Source organism: Mobula hypostoma, chromosome 10, assembly GCF_963921235.1.
Source record: "Mobula hypostoma chromosome 10, sMobHyp1.1, whole genome shotgun sequence".
Taxonomy (NCBI): domain Eukaryota; kingdom Metazoa; phylum Chordata; class Chondrichthyes; order Myliobatiformes; family Myliobatidae; genus Mobula; species Mobula hypostoma.
Window position 1 is genome coordinate 9977944 of NC_086106.1, and position 9350 is coordinate 9987293.

A 9350-nucleotide genomic window follows, 5' to 3' on the forward strand; every position below is an offset into this window, starting at 1 on the left:
TCCCTAAGTACCTTCGCCTTAGCAACAGCAGCATTTTCACTCACTTCTGCCCCTTGACACTCTCCAATTTCTGGCACACTGCCAGTGTCTTCCACAGGGAAGACTGATGCAAAATACTTGTTAAGATTGACCACCATTTCTTTGTCCCCCATTACTACCTCTCCAGTTTCATTTCCCAGTGGTCTGATATCCACTCCTGTCTCTCTTCTACTCTTTAAATACTTGAATAAAAAAATTATTTTATCCTCTTTTATATCTTTGACTCGATTGCCTTCGTATTTCATCTCTTCTCTCCCTATTGCATTTTCAGTTGTCTTCTGTTGATTTTTAAAAGCTTCTAAATTTCCCATTTATATTTGCTCTATTATATGCCCTCTTCTGTTATGTTGTCTTTGATTTCCCTTGTCAGTCATGGTTGCATCACCCTCCCTTTAGAATGCTTCTTCTTCACAGACGCGCACACACAGACGCGCACACGCAGACGCGCACGCACAGACGCGCACACACAGACTCGCACACACAGACTCGCACACACAGACGCGCACACACAGACGCGCATACACAGACGCGCACACACAGACTCGCACACACAAACTCGCACACACAGACGCGCACACACAGACGCGCACACACAGACTCGCACACACAGACGCGCACACACATACTCGCACACACAGACGCGCACACACATACACACACAGACGCGCACACACAGACGCGCACACACATACTCACACACACAGACGCGCACACACAGACGCGCACACACATACTCACACACACAGACGCGCACACACAGACGCGCACACACACACTCACACACACGCAGGCACACGCCAAAATAAAAGAATGCTTCTTCATTGGGACCTATCTATCCTGTGCCTTCCAAATGGCTCTTCTGCCGTCATCCTTGCTAGTGTCTCCTTCCAATCAACTTTGGTCAGCTCCTGTCTTATGCTTCTGTAATTCCCTTTAGTTTAAGAGGCTACTAGACAGGTATATGGAGGAATTTAAGGTTGGGGGGGGTTATATGGGAGGCAGGGTTTGAGGGTCGGCACAACATTGTGGGCCGAAGGGCCTGCAATGTGCTGTACTATTCTATGTTCTATGTTTACTCTACTGTATTACCGATATGTATGACCTTAGCTTCTGCCTTTCAAACTGCGGGGTGAATTCTATCATATTATGATCAATGCTCCCCCAGCAGTTCCTTTACCTTAACCTCCCTAATCGAATCTGGTTCATTACAGAACACCCAGAATTGCCTTTCCCCGAGTAGGCTCAACCATAGGCTGCTCTAAGAAGCTGTCTCGTGAGCATTCTACAAGTGCCACCTCTTGGGATTCAGCACCAACCTGATTTTCCCCATCTTCCTGCGTATTGAAATCTCTCACTATGATCGTAATGTTGCCCTTGTTACATTCCTTGTCTATCTCCCATTGTAACTTGTACCCCACATCCTGGCTGCTGTTCAGAGGCCTGTGTTTAGCTCCCATGAGGGTCTTTTTACCCTTGCAATTTCTTAACTCTACCCACAAGGATTCCACATCTTCCGATCTCATGTCACATCTTTCTAAGAATTTGATTTCATTTTATGCCACGTCACCCCTTGTGCCTACCTGACTGTCCTTTTGATACAATGTGTACCCTGGATGTTTTTTTTTAGATTATGAGAACACTCAGTCCTCTTTTATTGTCATTTAGAAATGCATACATGCATTAAGAAATGATACAATGTTTCTCCGGAGTGATATCACAGAAAACAGGCAAACCAAAGACTAACACTCACAGAGCCACATAATTATAACATATAGTTACAACAGTGCAAAACAATACCATAATTTGATGAAGAACAAACCACGGGCACGGTAAAATAGTCTCAAAGTCCCCGAGTTGATCGACTCCTGAGTCCCCGATAGCAGGCTCCCTGCCATAAACCTCCAGGCATCGTCAACTTGCCGATGCCTTGGAAGCAGCCGACCACAGCCGACACTGAGTCCATCCCTCCGAAAACTTCGAGCTTCCAACCAGCCTGTCCGATACAGCCTCCCGAGCGCCATCCTCTGCTGAGCGCCTTCGACCCCGCCCCGACCGTTGAAACGTGCAAAGCCGAGGATTTCGGGGCCTTCAGCTCCGGAGATTCCGGTTACCACACAGTAGCAGCGGCAGCGAAGCGGGCATTTCAGAAGTTTTCCAGATGTTCCTCCGAGCTCTCACGTCCGTCTCCATCAAATCAGAATTGTGCACGGTCCCCTAATTGACAGATAACAGATATCATTCACCGGAGAGGCCTCGCGCACTGCCGTCGCACCACCATCTCCTCCTCCTTCTAAGCTCCCAACTATGATCTTCTTTCAGCCACAGCTCACTGATGTCCAGAACGTCATACCTGCCAATCTCGAACTCTGCTACAAGATCATCTACCTTTGTCTGTATACTGCGTGCATTCGAATACTGTATAACTCCTGTACTCAACACCCTTTTCAATTTTGTCTCCATGTTGCACTACAACTCATACCACTGATTGCAATTTTGCCTTACTGTCTTCACGACCTCTCTGCACACTGCATCTATTTGTATACCAACCAGCCCATTCTCAGCCCTGTTACTCTGGTTCCATCCCCCTGCCAAATTAGCTTGAACCGGCTCCAAAAGCTCTAGCAAACCTGCCCATAAGGATATTGCATCCCCCTGGAGTTCAAGTGTAACCCGCCCATTTTTTCCCAGGTCGTGCCTTCCCCAGAGGAGATCCCAAACATTAGCTCCTACGGTACAGAGCTGCTCTATACTGGCCCCCTATTCCCTTTCCCTTTCCTGACGATGCTTGACCGCAAGACGTTCTAGGCCAGGGGCCGGGTGAGCAAGACTGAGGCAGAACCATCACGTCTGCGCACAACGAAGAGTTAACCATGAAGCACAGCCATTGAAAGCGATCCCAGGAGAAATCTGAAACCCTGATTCCTGCTCCAGTTCCTCAGGCACGCATTCCTCTGCCAAATCATCCTATTCTTATCCTCACTGGGGCTTGCCACGAGCATTAAACAAGCTATTACTACCCTTCCGCTTCTACATGTCATCTTGATACAGGTATCAGCCTTCATAAATCAAAGGTATTGAGTACAGGAGATGGGATGTTATGTTGAAGTTGCATAAGACATTGCTGGGGCCTAGAGTATTGCATGCAGTTATGGGAAAGATGTAAATAAGGGTGAAAGAGTACTGAAAACATTTACAACAATGTTGCCAGCTCTGGAGGACATGAGTTATATGGAAAGATTGAATAGGTTAGGACTTTATTCCTTGGAACGTAGAAGATTTGAGAGAGGTATACAAAGTTATCAGGGGTATAACCAGTGTAAATGCAAGTTGGCTTTTTTCCACTGGGGTTGGGTACAACGAGAGATTATGGGTTAAGGGTGAAAGGTGGAAAGTTTGAGGGTAACATGAAGGGAAATCTTCACTCGAGGGTGGTGAGAGCGTGGAATGGGCTGTCAGCACAGGTGGTGCATGCGAGCTCGATTTCAACATTCATGAGGTTTGGATAGGTACATGGATGATGGGGGGTACAGATGGCTATGGTGTGGGTGCAAGTCGCTGGGAGCAGGCAGTTTAAATGTTTCAGCATGGACTAAGTGGGTCGAAGGGCCTGATTCTGTGCTGTACTTTTCTGCGACTCTATGCATAAGAGTCTGCACTCGGAGTACAGTGTGGAGTATTGATCACTCTGTTATAGGGGAAACCGTGTTGATCCAGAGAGGGTGCAGAAGAGATTTACGAGGATGATACTGGAACTAGAGAGGCTGAGTTATAGTCATGCTGACTTTTTATTCCTTGGAATGTACCAGAAGGAAATCCACGGCAGGGGAGGGGCTGGGCTTCAGGATTAATTACCCCCATAAACAGCCCGAACCTTTCCTTGGGATAAGCCACTCTGCCAATTATCCCCCATTTTCATTCAGAGGAGCCACGGGGAGGGCACTCAGGCCGGTCCCGTTATTCAATACGACCACGGATGATCTACGCTGATCCCAGCTGCAGTGCTCGTTCCGCTCAAGCCTCAGTTCCTCGCTAATTCACATATTTAACTACCTCCACCTCAGATATACCCATCAATCCGGCCTCCCTGCCCTTGGGTCTAGAGTATCCCAGAGAACGTACAGGCAGTCATAGAACTTCTGAAATTTTCACATGTCTCCATTCAGAATGAGCGGCCCCTTATTTTGCAACAGTCGACCCCTGTCCACAGCTCTGATGATGAGAAACACCCTATCAAAATACTCAACAGACTCCCCATCAAGCCCCCTTGCGATCACGTCTGACTATATTATAAACTCAGGTCTCAGCACCACAGGTAACCATCCAATAAATTACCCCGGTGAATCTCCTCTGGACTGTCACCAATGTAACTCTTGTCGTGTCTTTTAGCTCGGGGAACCAAATCTGTGCATAGAATTCTAGTTAACACGCACAGCCCGAAACATCGACTGTTTATTCATTTCCATAGATGCTGCTTGGCCTGTTGAGTTCCTCCAGCATTTTGTGTGTATTGCTTGGATTTCCAGCATCAGCAGATTTTCTCTTACTTGTGATAGAACTCTAGGTGCTGCCTCACCAACACCCTGTACAAGGAGAAACGCCACCCTGTTTCTAAACTCCGCTCCATGTGCAGTAAAGGCCAAGGTGCTGTCAGCCATCTTAACCTCCTGTTGGGCCAGGATGCTAACTTTTTTTTCTTACCTTCCTAGGCTGGAACAGCCAATCCATCTGAACTTCTGCACATTTGCAGTTTGTCTCCAGTTAGATAAAAATCCGCCATTTAATTTCTCTTGCTGAGTTGCATTTGATATTGCACGTTTACTCCATTTGACAGCCTCTTGCCCACTCACTCAGCTGACCTGTATCCTGCTGCAGAATCACAACACTATCGTCTGATTCCCTTCCACTGCTACTGGGTCATAAGCAGGCTTGGACATCTCACACCTTGTTCCTGTCCTCCTGGTCATTAAGCAGGGCTACTCCTAGTGTCACCTCCTTCTGGCTGGAAAATGACCCACATGCAAAACACCAGAGGAACTCAACGGCTCAGGCAGCGTCTATGGAGGGAAATGGACAGTAGACATTTTGGGTTGAGATCTGGTCCATCAGAAATGTCAATTGTTCATTCCCCTCTACGGATGCTGCCTTCCCCGCTGAATTCCTCCAGCATTACACATGTTCCTCCAGATTCTAGTATCTGCAGTCTCCCATGTCTTAACTAATTCGGCTCCTTTTTGCATGAACCATTTGCCTTTCAGACAATTCTGACATAGTCCCTCCAATATTGGGGCTTCTAAATTTAGACCATAAGGCATGGGTATTCAGCCCTTCCAGTTTGGGCAGAATTAGGCCATTCAGCCCATCTAGACTGCTCTGACATTCCACCATGGCCGGTATATTATCCCTCTCAACCCCATTCCCTGCCTTCTTACCGTAATATTTGACACCCTGATTAATCAATAGCCTATCAATCTATGCCGTAAATATACCCACTGACTTAGCCTACACAACTGTCTGTGGCAACTAAGTCCACAGATTCCCCACCATCTGGCTAAAGAAATGTTTCCTTATCTCTGATCTAAATGGACGCCCCTCTATCCTGAGGCTTTGCTGTCTGGTCCTAGACTCCCCCACTATAGGAAACATCCACTCTAAACCCACTCTATCAAGGCCTTTCAATATTTGAGATCTCCTTTCATTCTTCTAAACTCCAGTGAGTACAAGCCCAGAGCCATCAAATGGGCTCATATGTTAACCCTTTCACTCCTGAGATCATCCTTGTGAACCTCCTCTGGACCTTGTCCAATGCCAGCATATCTTTTCTTAGGTAAGGGGCCCAAGTGCCATCTGACCAATGCCTGATAACATCTCACATCCTTGCTCATATATTCTAGTCCTCGTGAAATGAATGATAACATCAAGTTTGTTTCCTTACCAACTCAACCCGTGTAGGGAATCCTGCACAAGGACCCCCAAGTTCCTTTGCAGCTCTGATTTTTGAATTTTCTCCCCTTTTAGAAAATAGCCCACACCCTTATTCCTTCTACTAAAGTGAATGACCACTATATTTCATCAGCCACTTCTTTGCCCATTCTCCCAATCTGTCTAAACCCTTCTGAAAACACCCTGTTTCCTCAACACTACTTGCCCCTCCACCTTTCTTAGCATTGTCTGCAAACTTGGCCACAAAGCCATCAGTTGACATATAATGTGAAAAGAGGTGGTCCCAACACCAAACCCTGCAGCACACCACTAGTCACCAGCAGCCAACAAGAAAATGCCCCTTTGCCTTCTATCTGTCAGCCAATCTTCTATCCATGCTAATTCCTTTCCTGTAATACAGTGGGCTCTTGTGTAGCACCTACTCAGAGGTCTTCTGAAAACGCAAGTAAATAACATCCACTGACTCATCTTTGTCTATCCTGTCTGTTATTTCCTCGAAGAATTCCAACGGATTTGTCAGGCGAAACTTCACTTGAAGGGAACCATACCGACTATTTTGTCATGTGTCTCCAAGTACAACAAAACCTCAGCCTTAATAACAGACTCCAACATCTTTCCAGCCACTGAAGTCCGGCTAACTGACCTATAATTTCTTTTCTTCTTCCTCCCTTCCTTCTTAAAGAGAGGAGAGACATTTGCAATTTGCCGGTCCTCCAGAACCGTTCTAGTATCTTCTGATTCTTGAAAGCTCATTAAAAATGCCTCCATAATCTCTTCACCTACCCTTTACAGAACTTTGGAGTGCAGTCCATCTGATCCAAGTGACTTATCAACCCTCAGACTTTTCACCTTCCTGAGTATCTCTCCTTGGAATTAGCAACAAAGCCCACTCCTGACCCCTGACACTCTTGCATTTCTGGCATTTGGCTAGTGTCTTCCACAGTGGAGACTGATGGAAAATACATATTAAGTTTGTCCTCCATTTCTTTGTCCACCATTACTACCTCTCCAGCATCATTTTCAAGAGGTCTGATACCAACTTTCTTTTACTCTCCTGGTTTACAAAACGGTGCATTGGCCTTCATCAATCGTAGGATTGAGTTTAAGAGCCGAGAGGTAATGTTGCGGCTATAAAGGACCCTGGTCAGACCCCACTTGAGAGTACTGTACTCAGTTCTGATCGCCTCACTACAGGAAGGACATGGAAACCATAGAAAGGGTGCAGAGGAGATTTACAAGGATGTTGCCTGGATTGGGGAGCACGCCTTATGAGAATAGGTTGAGTGAACTTGGCCTTTTTTCCTTGGACCTGATAGAGGTGTACAAGATAATGAGAGGCATTGATCATGTGGATAGTCAGAGGCTTTTTCCCAGGGCTGAAATGGCTAGCACGAGAGGGCATAGTTTTAAGGTGCTTGGAAGCAGGTACAGAGGAGATGTCAGGGGTAAGTTTTTTACGCAGAGAGTGGTGAGTGTGTGGAATGGGCTGCCGGCGGCGGTGGTGGTGGAGGCGGATACAATAGGGTCTTTTAAGAGACTCCTGGATGGATACATGGAGCTTAGAAAAATAGAGGGCTATGGGTAAGTCTGGGTAGTTCTAAGGTAAGGGCATGTTCTGCACAGCTTTGTGGGCCGATGGGCCTGTATTGTGCTGTAGGTTTTCAATGTTTCTTTATATATCTAAAAAAAAGTATCTTCTTTTATATCATTGGCTTGCTTAGCTTCATATTTATTTTCCTTTTAATGGCTTTTTAGTTGCCTTCTGTTGGTGTTTAAAAGCTTCCCTTACACAGGCAAATGTGCAATATCCCTATCATCCATTTTAAATCACTATGTTTGCTATTTCAATTCATAATTCAAGCCAGAATAACTGATGCCAAGATTAAGGAAGCTTTGTTGGTCCACAAATCAAAGAGGTCATCAATGTCAGGCAATTCGAAGAACTTCTAGTGGAACTGGAGAAAATCATATGGAAGGCATTCAAAGATGTTACTGAAAAATTTCTTGGCAACTACAGAGCACCAAGCTATGTGCAGCTGGTTGACAACTTGCTTCAAGCACACAAAACCATGAAGTGGAACATGTCGCTAAAGATTCATTTTCTGCATTGCCATTTAGACTTCTTCCCTGCAAATCTTGTCACTGTCAGTGACAAGCTCGGTGAAAGGTTTCACCAGGACATCGCGGTCATGGAGAAACGGTATCAGGGCAACTGGAATCCATCAATGCTGGCTGATTATTGTTGGACACAAACGAGAAGCCTCAGATATGGAGTACAAACGAAAATCATCAACAAAACATTTTTTAACTTAGTGGAACTATTGGAAAGTCATGCAATCAAATATATTATATTCAATAAAAATTAATTTCTTGTTTCTCCAAATTCCTACATGATCCATGTAGTCTGAAATTACATTTGTGTTCAGCTTCAAGCGGTCTATGTTAAGCCAAAAAAAAAAATTCCGAGGAAGCAACACTTCGGAAAAAAATTGTTGCCCAGTGTAATTAGTGTTTCCTGTGTTTGAATGTGTTACTTGAACAAATAAATTGCTCACATCCGACTGCGCTCAGAGTTTGCGCTCTGTTCTGATTAGAAGTTGTTTATTCCCCACACTTTTGGTTATCACCAGTCCCGAGTCCCATTTTCCATCTCGCGTTTTTCACACAGCTCGATTAACCCGCTAGCGCATACGTCCGTGGGCCATGGGAGGAAACCGGAGCACCCGGGGAAGCCACGGGTCACAGCGAAACTACACACACACACACACACACACACAATACAGACACACACACACACACAAACAATACACACACACACACACACACAATACAGACACACACACCCACACACACACACACAATATACACACACACACACACACACACACACACACACACGCACCTCAGAGGAGGCTGGGATCGAACCCCGGTCGCTGAGTCTGTGAGGGCGAGTCTCTAACCGCTGAGTCACGGGGCCGTCCCTCGGGCTCTGGACGTCACTCCTGACGAGGGGTCTCGGCCCAAAACGCCGACTGTTCACTCTTTTTCCACAGATGCTGACTGTCCTCCAGCGTTTTGTGTGTGTGACTCCGTACACAGGCAGTCACGTAACCGCAGCTCATGTTACCGGGAGAAATTGCAATCGGAACGGAATGTTAAATATTTTAAATAGTTGGCTGGTAAGGGCGTGGTAATCCTCCATCTGTCCCCTGGAGTGAAAATTTACAGACAGAAAGGCACATAGATAGGCAGGGAGACGGACACACACACACACACACACACACACACACTCGCACACAAAGAATGAGAGAGAGAGAGAGAGAGAGGGGAGAGAGGGGGAGAGGGGAGATGGGGGAGAGGGGAGAGAGGGG